Source organism: Capsicum annuum, chromosome 11 (assembly GCF_002878395.1).
Source record: "Capsicum annuum cultivar UCD-10X-F1 chromosome 11, UCD10Xv1.1, whole genome shotgun sequence".
NCBI lineage: Eukaryota > Viridiplantae > Streptophyta > Magnoliopsida > Solanales > Solanaceae > Capsicum > Capsicum annuum.
The window spans coordinates 190323668-190336945 of record NC_061121.1 but is presented as its reverse complement, the minus strand read 5'-3'; the positions used below and the strand labels follow the sequence as shown (position 1 = coordinate 190336945).

At 35.6% G+C, this 13278-nt stretch overlaps 1 pseudogene; it reads right to left on the bottom strand.

Moving 5' to 3' along the window:
- LOC107846316 overlaps positions 1–10824 on the bottom strand; it is a 22323-nt pseudogene extending 11499 nt beyond the window's left edge.
- Positions 10825–13278: the final 2454 nt, after the last annotated feature.

Sequence of the window (13278 nt, the reverse complement as noted above, 5' to 3'; positions counted from 1 at the left end):
GAACACTCATGTTATAGTCTTTCAACAACTCCAACCACCTTCTCTGATGCAAATTCAAGTCTTTCTAAGAAAATACATACTGCAAACTTTTATAGTCTGTGAACACATCAACATGTATCCCATAAAAATAGTGTCTCCAAATCTATAAGGCAAATACTATAGCTTCTAACTCTAGATCATGAGTGGGATAACTCTTTTCATAGGGCTTAAGCTGTCTAGAGGCATAGGCTATGACCTTATATCTCTACATTAAAACACACCCCAAACCAACTCTAGAAGCATCACAATACATAACAAACCCATCTAAACCATCTGGCAAAGTCAAAATTGGAGCTCTAGTGAGTCGAGTCTTCAACTCCTAAAAACTCTTTTTACAAGAATTTGACCACTGGAACTTGAGTTTTTTTTGAGTCAATCTAGACATGGGGGATGCAATAGACCAAAATCCTTCAAGAAACTATCATTAATAGACAGTCAAACCCAAAAACTCCTGATATCTAATGGAGAGATAGGTTTGGTCTAGTTTCTCGCTGCTTCGATATTTTGAGGATCAACTCTAATGCCATCACCGAACACGATATGACTAAAGAAAGCTACTGACCTTAGCCAAAATTTGAATTTACTAAATTTGGTAAACAACTAATGGGCTCTGAGGGTCTGTAATACTATTTTGAGATGGTCTATGTTATCATGTTCACTATGAGAGTAGATAAAAATATCATTTATAAAGACAATGATGAACATGTCTACGTACTGCTTGAACACTCTGTTCATCAAGTCCATGAAAGCTGCTGGGGCATTGGTAAGACCAAATGACATGACTAGAAATTTTAAGTGACCATATCAAGTTTTAAAAGCTATTTTTGGAATGTCACATTCTCTGACTCTGAGCTGATAATAGCCTGATTTGAGGTCTATCTTAGAAAAGTAACTGGCACCCTGAATTTTGTCAAATAAGTCATCGATTCTGGAAAGTGGGTACTTGTTCTTGACTGTGACTTTGTTCAACTTACGATAGTTAATACACATTCTGAGAGAACTATCTTTCTTACGTACAAATAGAACTAGTGCACCCCATGGGGATACGCTGGGTCTGATAAATTCCTTATTTAGGAGATCCTTCAACTGTCCTTTTAATTCTTTAAGTTTAGCTAGAGGCATTCTGTATGGCAGAATAGAGATGGGCTGAGTATCAGGAAGAAGATCTATTTCGAATTCAATTTCTCTTTTGGGAGGAATTCCAGGAAGATCTTCAAGAAACACATCAGGAAATTCACAATCTACTAAAATTGACTCAAGATTAGGGGTCTCTGAACTAGAGTCTTTAACTTAAACAAGATGATAGACACACCCCTTGGATATCATTTTTCTCGCTCTAAAGTAGGAAATAAGTTGACCCCTAAGTACTGGAGTACTACCCCTCCATTCAATGATAGGTTCATTTGAGAACTAAAAATGGACTACTCTATTTCTATAGTCAATTGAAGAATAGCATGAATGAAGCCAATCCATGTCGAGAATGATGTCAAAATCTATCATCTCTAACTATACTAAGTCTGCTGAAGTAACTTTATGAGATACCATAACCAGACAGTTCATGTATACCCACTGGGTTATGATAGACTTACCCACTAGAGTAGAGACTGAGAAGGTCTCTGCTAGGATTTTAGGACTGACTCTGAAATCAACAACTATATAAGGAGTTACAAAGGAAAAAAAAGCACCTTGATCTAGCAAAGCATAAACATGTAAAAAATAAACTTGTAATGTACTAGTGACCACATCAAGAGAACTTTCCTGATCCTGTCGGGAGTAAAGTACATAGATCCTATTTGGGTGTTTCCCACTGGTGGCACTGGAAGCGGCACCTTACTGAGATGGACAACCTGACCGAGCTAGGGGACGATTATGCTGACTCTGCGAACCCACCAGAGGAAACTGTCAAACCCTATGGCCTAACTTACCATATTTGAAACATACATCACTGCTAGCTCTGCAGACACCCTAATGGTTTCTGTCATAATTCTGACAAAGAGGATTTTTTCGGGCACTGCTGACACGACTCTGAGATTTAGAGCCTAGTGTCCTATCCCTATTACCATTTCTAAATTTAGGCATTGGAGTACTGGCTGAGGATGGATCTGGAACTGAAGATTTTTGGCAGAACTGAGAACGATTACCACCCTCTGACTTAGGCTTAGTAAAGTTGAAGCTACCTGTTCTAGCCCTTTTACTCTCTCTCTCTCTCTTTTTCTTTAGCCTTCTTCTTATCTATCGGTTCAGCATGGACCATCAGCTAGCCACGTCCATCTTCTTAATCAGCATTGTGGTCCTACACTCCTTGATGATACTATCAGATACCCAGACAGAAACTTACTCATCTTAGATCTGCTGTCAACTACCACATGAGGAGCATATCTAGCTAATTGAGTAAACTTAAGAGAATACTCCTTTACTATCATGCTGACTTGCCTTAATTTATGAATTCTAACACCTTAGCTTTCCCCAACTCTAAAGGGAAGAACCTATCTAGAAAGGGCAGTAGAAAACTCCTCTCATTTTATGGGCCCTGCATCTATACCTCTATCTACCGTCCACTGCTTGAACCATGTGTAAGCCATATACTACAATTGATATGTAGCTAAGCACTCTAAATAGTGGTTAGCCCATAATATCTATGACCTTTTGCACCATGTCAAGAAATTTCTGTGGGAATTCTTCAAACTTAGACCCCATAAATAAAGGAGGGTTCATTTGGGTCAAGTCCCGAATTCTGGATACAGCAGTATTGGCCACTAGGTTGGCCTAAAAAATAGTCAAACATTCATTCTGGGAAGCTATGGAATGGGCTAAAGTGTGAAAGCTACTTTAAATTCAGTGTGACAGACATGCTCATCTAGGAGATGTTCCTGAACGAGCGGAGGTATTGGCTGGTTTCAAGTTCTTCTTCTGTTAGGCTTTTTAGGAGGCATATTTTGTAAATAGAAGGGAAACTTAAATTAGACTAAGAGTTTAACTTGAGTTCATGCTCACTAGCTAGACATGAATACTGAAAAAAGGGAAACCTTTCTTAAAAATGCCTCATAGCCTCTTGTCCATAAGTGTGGCGCGCTACACACCCATGCACAAGACTCTACTTGACATGAATTTCAGACTTACTAGGACTCTATCGAACCTTAGGCTCTGATACCAAGTTTATAATGCCCCGAGTCTGCACCCCAGATATCACACGGTACTTACGACCCCGAAGGACCACAAGCTAACCCATGTCTGGTACCTGCTGAGATCACTGAATAATAATACTAAAATAATACAAAAATTAGGCTGAAATGCCATAAGGTTCAAAATCTTAATACTAATAAATATAGAAGCTGATAAAAATATCTGTTAACTGAATATTTTCTGAAACTAGTCTAGTCTGAAAAACCTCTAGCTAAACTATCTGAATGTGGAGTTGATGGGATAAGCCCCCCAACTAACCCTGACTAATAACATACTGAATCTACTATAATACTAAAATGAATAATATCCTCGATGGATGAGGACTCACTACTGAATCATTAGCTGCTAACTGAATCTGGCTAAGCGCAGTCAGGAACCTGAGTATCTGAACCTATGACATGAGACATCATAGCACAAGAGAAAAGCATGCACCAGTACTTTGAATGTACTGGTATGCTAAGTGAGGTAGGCTGATATACATGGGATCATAAGCATAAACAATTACTAACTGAATGATATAAATATAACTGAATAAGAGTACATGGATAACTAAGAGTGTTGTGAATACTGAGTATGCAATACTGTGCATATACATACATATATATACATATATATATATACTGTATCTGAGATCATACCGAAACTGAATACTGAGTTCTGATAGCAGAGTGACTAATATCTGAGATTACTGATAACTGTATTACTAATAACTGGGTGACTATTTATGACAGTCCTAATTCTATAGAACTGAACTGAGTGCTATACTGAGTCTAAAACAATAACTATGGGAGTGTTCATCTACCCGACATACCCCGATTATAAACTGAGTTATGGTCCAACCTGTGAACCCACTTGGAAGGGTATTAGCACCTTGCTAAAGGACACTAAAAATGTTGGGTCAACCCTAATATGGCAGGAAAATTCATAAATTATATATATATATATGTATATAGTTGCTTCAACCCTAGTCTGAAAGGAGGACGTCTTACCCTACGCTGGCTATGTAGTTTTATAACTCAGGGACTACTAGTATGGGTTAAATCCTCTACTGGCAGGAATGCCACCATCCATGGGTTTCTCGGTGTTGAATTCTACTCCTAACTGAATAGACACTGAACTGATCACTAGATTGTACTAGGCTTGACTGAACTATTACTGATCATATTGATTGACTGAACTGGACTGAGTTCTGTAACTGACTGAGTAATACTGTTTGTGTCATTACTGAGACTATTCTATAGTTACTGTAATTTTAGGTAAATCACTAGATTGTCAGGTATTGAATACCCCCAGGACTCGATAGCATCAATGGTAAAGCATGGCATAATCTTGAAAGCATTTCATTAATCACTTATTCACTATGCATTAATTTAGACATTTTGTCAAACACTTGATAGGCATAAGCTTGTACATGAATAGGACCACTTGATGACATGTCATTATTGCACTATTCAATTCATATAGGCATTCCAACAAACAATTTGGGAGCATGATTGTTTCACATAATAATAACTATATAAATATCATGGCTACAACATTCAACTTATAAATTCAAGGGTTAATCATGAGAATCACATAATTCATCACCCATGCTACTTTTATTTGGTGAAACTTGTAATTAATCTTGAAATGAAAACCAACCGTTAATAAATACATGAACATAATTTAAATTCAGGCATGTAAATCATGAAATCACTAAACTTGTGGTTTAAAGAGGGTTCTTGAACTCCAGGGGTGGAAGGAAACCCAAAGATGAACACTTAACATACCTTGCTTGTTAATTCTCTGAAAGTTTTTCATGATTTCTTGAGCCTAGGACTTGAAATTGACCTAGGGTTTTGTTCTTGAGAGCATTTAAGAATAAAGAATGAATTTTACCTATAGGGCAGCTTAATCTCGTGTTTTATGGCTGAATAAAAGTCCAAAATTAACTTAATTACCCCTCGGGATGCGGAATTAAAAGGTAAAGAATTGTGCCCAGTGACGTCCAGAACGACACGACGTGTTGATGGAATTGACGCGATGCCAGAAGCGACACATCGAGATTGTATTGACTCAATAGAATTTGCCCGCTTGAGTTGGTGACACGATTGATGCGATGGATGATGCAGTACATTGAGATTGCGTCGATCCACTTTTTTGGACACCCAAACACACCTAAAACGATGTCTGAAAAATCCAAAACTCATCCGAGAACACCTATTGACATCCCTGATAATGAATCAACTTAGAAATTGACATTTTAGGATCGTAAGGGTCAAAAATAAAATCATTGAAATATCAAGTCCAAATATGAGACTAAGTGTCAATACTTAGACGAAATTGTCTAAGTCTGGGACCTTTTTCATGCTATATAGGACTAGATTAGACTAGGACTTCTACGGAGTCTTCCAGGTGGCAACTTCTCTATTATTGCAACAACTTGAAATGCCTCGCTCATAATCAAACCTATAATAAAATTCATGTGGTTATTAAGAATATTTTAAATATGTTCAAATAAGGTATTAACAAAATTCATACCTTTAGCAAGGATATTATGGATGATGACTTGTAATTCCTATAATTAAGATACGACATTCTTACTGTCAATCATTTTGTACTTAATGAATCTTACAATAAAGAACTTCTTAGTTCCAGCATCCTCAGTTTTATATTTCTTTTTCAACACATTCCACAACTCTTTTGATGTCTTCATTCCACTTCAAACGTTATATAATTCATATTGGAGGCTACTTAGGATATAATTCCTACATAGGAAATCAGAATGTTTCCATGCCTCTATTACAATGAACCGCTCCTTGTTCAAAGTTTCTTCGGGCACTTTTGGAGCATCTTCAGATATAAATCTTTAAAGGCACGAGGTTGTTAGATAGAAAAACATCTTCTATTGCCACCGCTTAAAATATATTCTAGAAAATTTTTTAGGATTTTTCTCTAGTGCCATAGCTGGTGGCACAGTAGCAACATTTGTTGCTACCACACTTGTCACACCTTCAGTTACATGACCATCGGTAGTCATCTTTTCCTTTCACAAAAAGACAGTCAATTTTAGTATATCAAAATACTAATTCAAGTTTATAGCAACTTTAGCCACTACTTGTTTCTAATTTAACAATGACATTTTTATGTCTTTCAATCGTTAACCGAATGATTTTTAACTTGTGATGAAGTTTTTATTTCTTAAAATCACTTGTTAAGTTCAAACAGAGTAGAAACCATAAAGCTTTAATCTCCAGAAACCAAATAATAAAGATTACGAGATTAATTCCTTAAGATTGTTGTTTCGGGTACACAATCTGTATATTTCCAAAAACACTTCAACTTTTGTTTCAGAAAACTTCAAGAACACTAATGAATTTTTTAACACATTCAACACAAGTTCATCAAGAAATATCAAAGAAGTGTGCTTATTAAAAAGAAACAAGATGAAGTAGAAAAACAGAACCAAGTCCTCCCATTTCAAGAAGTGTCCTTAAGGAATTAATTCTCCTCAAGTACCCGAGGTTGCAAAATTTTTCCTCCTAGGATAAAATGACTTAGAATCAGAATGTAGAGGTACCTCAAACATTCTAATTCTTTGCACAAACTTAATGACAGATGATCACACAGAGTTTTTAGAAGTAGAAGAGTGTTTTCAATATAGTAAAAATTCATGCTACCTGAGGAAAAAAGTTCAGGTATTTATAGCCATCAAATGCCCCTTTGAAAAGGAAGCAATAATTCATGTAAGGGTGTATCAGTTTGGAATAGTCATGTCCGTCCATTTTGAAATAGTATGTCTTTTTTGAATAGTTACATCCAACCGAATTGATCAACCATTTGACAAATCCAAATCCAAAGCCGAAGTCAAAGTTGAGCTGAGCCGAGCCGAGCAACGATGTCAGCGGTTCAAGGAACCTCTTGTTTCTTGCCTCACTCTCCACTCGAAGGAGTGTTATTCAATAAAAACACATTAAAGTTGTTTTCTCCCACCAATGTGGGAGAAGTATACTTTCCCTCAAAGATTTTTTCTCCATTTTCTATTCACACCAATTGAACCTAATAGACTTTGACTTCGTACTTCTTTATTAATCGATTAATCTCAGAAAAATTGTTCACCTGCTAAAAATAAAGAATAGTGACAATTTTTTTCTTTCTTAGTATACAAATCGAAGAACCCTATCTCAATCTTGATGTTAGGATCATTGCAAAAATGAGTTGGATACAAGATGTCTTTTAGGTCATGGATCCATTCAACGTAAGTTACGGTGCCATGCCATGCAACAACTATGTCACGATGCCATAATCATTTAATTTCTTTTGGATCCGTGGTCACGACTACCTAGACCATCCAATTTGCGTGTTGGCTCTAAACAATCCTCATTTTTTACTTCTAGAAAAAATTTTGCAAGTTGATATTCGAAGTTTCATATAAGTATCTTCTCATTTCGTACCTTTTTTTCACCATGTTGACCTTATCAAAGAAGTGTGATGTTTGATATTTGCAACTCCCACAATATTTATAATAAGGATCATATTCAAATGAGTCATACCTTGGGATCAAATATAATTAAAATAAATTAAATAAAAAATAATAACAAGAAAATTGGTGTTGTAACATGCCTAATGTGGTGACATGGATTGGTGTTGCAACATGATTGAAAAATTTGGTGTTGTGACATGGTATTTGATTGTTAAGCTTAGACGTTCATCTATAAATAGATGAATTCACCATCATTCCAAAATACACTAAACAAAGAGAGCAATAGAGAGAAAAAAGAGTAATCTACAGATATTTATAGTCTGTGAGAAAATAGTGTGGGAGTAATATTAAAGTGAGTTGTTTAAAATAAAATAGTGTTGTTTCTTTTATTAGAGTAGGAGTCATTTGATACTACCAAATTGTAATCAGTATTATTATATTACTCTATTGGGTATTTTATTTACCCCTTATAATATTTGGTATCGTTGTTACTCTCTTGTTATTGTTATTTTGTGTGGATATTATCCTTGATGGGATTATTTTATTTTTCTCAACAATGTGGTATCAGAGCCATGGAAAATAATAGTCCGCTGTCTTTTCAGTATCCTCACCTTACAAAAGAAAATTATAAAAAAATGGTGCCTATGAATGAAAGTCATTCTTGGATCTCAAGATGTTTAGGACATTGTAGACAAAGGGTATACAAAACCCATCAATAAAGAGACTCTGTCTTAAAATGAAAAATATGTCTTGATTAAAATAAGGAAGAATGATCAATAGTCCCTCACTCTCCTCCACCAATGTCTTGATGATGGTATGTTTGAAAAGGTGGCTGATACGCTTAGGAGATTTTACAAAATTCTCTCCAAGGAGTTGATAAGGTGAAGAAGGTAAAACTTTAAACTCTAAGGAATGATTTTGAAGTTTTAAAAAAGAAAGAATCAGGATCCATTTTGTATTTTTGTTCAAGAGTGATGGCTGTTGTGAATCAACTATGAAGGTACGGGGAGGCAGTAGATAATGTGTGTGTGGTAGAAAAGATCCTTCACTTTTTAACACAGAAATTTGATTATGTAGTGTGTGCTATTGAGGATTCTAAAGATTTAGATTCTATGACAGTAGGCAATTGGAAGGTTCTTTACAAGCCCACGAAGAAAAAATGAAAAGAAGAAAAGAAGATCCATTAGAGCAATTTCTTAAAACTCAGGCATCCTTCAAAGATTTTGGAGGTGAAAAAAAGTTACTGAGAAAATGGACAATGGTGAGGTCGTGGTTGCCATGGAGGTCATGGAAGAGGAATGAGTTATATCAACAAATTCAACAATGAAGATAAAAATCACTTAACATCCAAATGCCATGGTTGTAGACAATGGGAAGAAAGAGGATGTGGAGCTTATCAAGGTACCAATGAAATGAGGTATGAAAAATCTAAAATTGAGTGCTAAAACTGTCATAAATTGGGACATTACTCTTAGGAATGTCGTAGTAATATTGAAGTAAAAGCTAACCTTATTGACAACAACAAAGAAGAAGATGAGTCAACATTGTTAATGGCACTCACAAAAGATGATATAGATGATTACAGTTCATGGTATCTTAATAATGGAGCAAGTAATAATATGTGTGGATACTAAGACAACTTTGTAGAGATCAAGAAGATAACGAGAGGTAATGTGTCTTTTGGAGATACCTCAAAGATTCAAATTGAAGGAATAGGTACGATTTTGATATCCTGTAAAAATGATGATCATAAATTGATCAATGAGGTTTACTATGTGCCAAAACTAAAAAATAATATTTTGAGTTTGGGCCAACTTCTTGAACAAGGATATGATCTTTATATAAAAAATATACATCTTTGACTTAGAGATTAAGTAATAATTTAATTGCCAAAGTGTATATGGCAAAAAATAGATTATTTCCTTAGAATCTTAAGACCATTAATGCAAAGTGTTTGAAGGCTAATATGCAAGATGAGTCGTGGTGTTGGCACATGCAATTTGGATATTTGAACTTTGAAGCTATCAAATCAATGGGAGACAAGAACATGGTTGATGGAATTCCATCAATTAATTATCCCAATCAGTTGTGTGAAGCTTGTCTTCTTGGAAAACATGCAAGGAGGAGTTTTCCAATGAAAACCATGTCAAGAGCAACTAATCCAGTTCAGCTTGTTCACACTAATGTGCGGTCCAATTGATCCACCTTCTTTTGGTAAAAGTAAATATTTCTTACTCTTTATTGATGATTTTAGTAGAAAGACACGGGTATATTTCTTGAAGCAAAAATCAGAAGCTTTTGTTGCTTTTAAAATTTTTAAAGTACTTGTAGAAAGAGAAAGCATCTATGAAATAAAAGCCTTAAGGTTCGATAGAGGAGACGAATTCACTTTACAAGAATTTAATGACTTTTTTAAGTCTCATGGAATTCGTCGCCCTCTAACGGCAGGAGTTACTAAAAGAAAGAATAGAATAATTCTTAATATGGCAAGATGTATATTGAAAGCTAAAACTATACCAAAAGAATTTTAGACCGAGGCTATTTCATATGTAGTTTATTTAAGAAACATGTCTCCAACAAGAAATATGAGTGATAAAACACCTCAAGAAGCATGGAGCTGAAGAAAGCCAAGTGTCAAGTACTTGAGAATCTTTGGGAGCACAACCTATGCGCATGTTTAACAAAGGGAGAGCTAAACTTGATGATCGAAGCTTCATGTATGTGTTTATTGACTATGACACTAGTTCAAAAGGTTACAAGTTATATAATCTAAGCTACAGCAAAGTGGAGGTCAGTTGTGATGTTGAATTTGATAAAGAAGCGTCATGGAATTAAAAAGTCCAGGAGGATCAGGAAGAAATAACATATGATTTTTCTCTATACTTTGGAGATGAAGAAGAGTAGGACACCACGGCACTTACACAGGATGCAACCTCACCTCCTTCACCAATAAATGTTGCATCTTCTTCTTCTCAAGATCTGAGTTCAAGTGAAAGGCCACAGAGGATGAGGAGCTCCCAAGAACACTATGATTACATAGAAAAAGTTACTAAATTTAATTTTTTGTATTGTCTCTATGCTAACAGTGAACCAACAAATTTTGATGAAGCAGTTACAGCCAAAAGATGGAGAAAAACCATGGATAAAGAAATTTAGTCGATAAAAAAGAACAACACTTAGGAGTTAACAACTCTTCCTAAACATTATCAAGAAATTAGAGTTAAATGGGTATACAAGACAAAGAAGAATGCTTATAGAAAGAAAGGGATATACAAGGAAAGACTTGTGGCTAAAGGATACAAGAAAAAACATGGCATTGACTATGAATAAGTCTATGCACCTGTTGCCCGTATGGAGATGATACGTCTGTTGATCTCTTTGGTGATACAACTGAAGTGAAAAGTCCATCAACTAGATGTCAAGTCGGTATTTTTGAATGGATATCTTGACGAGGAAGTCTATATTGAACAACCATTGGTCTTTGTGGTCAAGAATCACGAAGATAAAGGGTTGAAATTGGAAAAATCTTTATATGGATTGAAGCAAGCTCCACGAGCGTGGAATAGTCGTATTGACAAGTATTTTCAAGAAAATGAGTTTACTTGTTGTCTCCATGAATATGCGCTTTATATTAAAGTTCATACTAATGTAGATGTTATGATTGTTTGACTTTATGTTGATGATCTTATTCTGACGGGTAATAATCCATGTTTGTTTGAAGCTTTCAAGAAAACTATGTCCCTTGAATTTGAGATAACAGACATAGGTCTCATGTCGTATTACATGGGCCTAGAAGTTAAGCAAATGGAGGAAAACATCTTCATATCCTAAGAAAGCTATACAAAGAAGATTTTGAACAAATTAAACATGTTTGATTGCAATCCTATGAACATCTCAATGAAAAGTGGAACAAAATTATCAAAGTTTGATAATGGTGAAAAAGTGGACTCTATTCTTTTCAAAATTCTCGTGGAAAGTCTGAGGTAGTTAACCTGTATGAGACCAGATATAGTTTTTGCAGTTGGAGTAGTAAGTCAATTCATGGAAGCTCCTACCTCCACTCACTTAAAATTTTCTAGAAGAATTATTCGTTACCTAAAAGGTACGAAAGACCTTGGACTATTTTATTCTTCTTCTAACGATTTTAACTTTGTGGGATTTGGTGATAGCGATTACGCGGGAGATGTGGATGATAGTAAAAGCACATCAGATTTTGTGTTTTTCTTAGGTGATTGTGTTGTTTGTTGGATCTCAAAAAAACAAACCATGGTTATTCTCTCAACGTATGAAGCTGAATATATGGCAGCAACGTCCTGTACGTGCCATGTCATTTGGTTGAGAAGACTATTAAAGGAGCTTAACTTACCACAGACTTCAGCCACGATGATTTATGTTGATAACAAGTCAGCACAAACTCTTTCCAAGAATCTAGTATATCATGATCGAAGTAAGCACATAGATACAAGGTATCACTTTATAAAAAAAATGCACTACCAAGAAAGAGGTAGATCTCAAGTACGTGAAATCCTATGATCAAGTTGTAGGTATTTTCACAAAGCCTCTCAAGTTTGAAGACTTTCAGAGATTGAGATGTAACGCCCTGAAATTGGGCCCCGAGACGTCACATGGTGCTTAGGGGCATAAGTGACCCTAAGCTAACCCTTCTATTGGCATAACTTATAAACAACTGAATAAAATGGTCAAGTCCACATGAGATCAGCAAAAACATAGAACTTATTTGAACTTGATCAATACAATTATGAACGTTACAAGGTTATAACTCTACTTTTATAAATAAAACTGAAACTGAATACATCAACTTCTACTGACTGTCTATGAAGCCTCTACTGGTACTGATTTCAGATAGATGGGTCATGACTCCCAACTACCCAATCTCAATACGACTAAAGTAGGAAAATATGATACTCCTTGAACTATATAATTAACTCAAGCGCAAAAAAGACTCATCACCTGCTGACTGGAAGCTGCAAACTGACTGAATGTTGTATCTGCGCTATAACTTGTACCTACATTATATGGAACTGTAGCATCTATAAATATATGGGGGTCAGTACTGTAAAGAATGAACTGAGTATGTGGGGGTGCAATGCAACATTATAAATAATATCATAAATGATTACGAAAATCATGCATGCTGATGATAACAACTTTCTTTGCTTGAATTAATTGAAATATATTTCTTGAAACTCATCATTAGTAATGCAAGCATTATATATCTCATAAATCATTATACTCAACTCAAACTCTTTAAATCATGACTTAGAGTGACTCGGTAACTCATGAAACTTGAACTCTTATGGACTTAGGAGTTTCTTATAACCGATATAACTACACCATGTGAGCCTCACGGAGTCCAACGTTTTTCCCTCCTAAGGAGGGATCCCCACATGGGCAGGGGTGTTGTACTCTTTCAAGGGAGTACAACCTCAATATCAATATCATAATCTCATACTCGGCCTTTGGCCCACAATCATCAACATCAATCCTATGGTGGCACGTAGTTCTGGAGAAATACCATATTTCCCACTCGATGCTAAATACTCCTCCTAGACTCATCTCAAAACTTGTTAGGA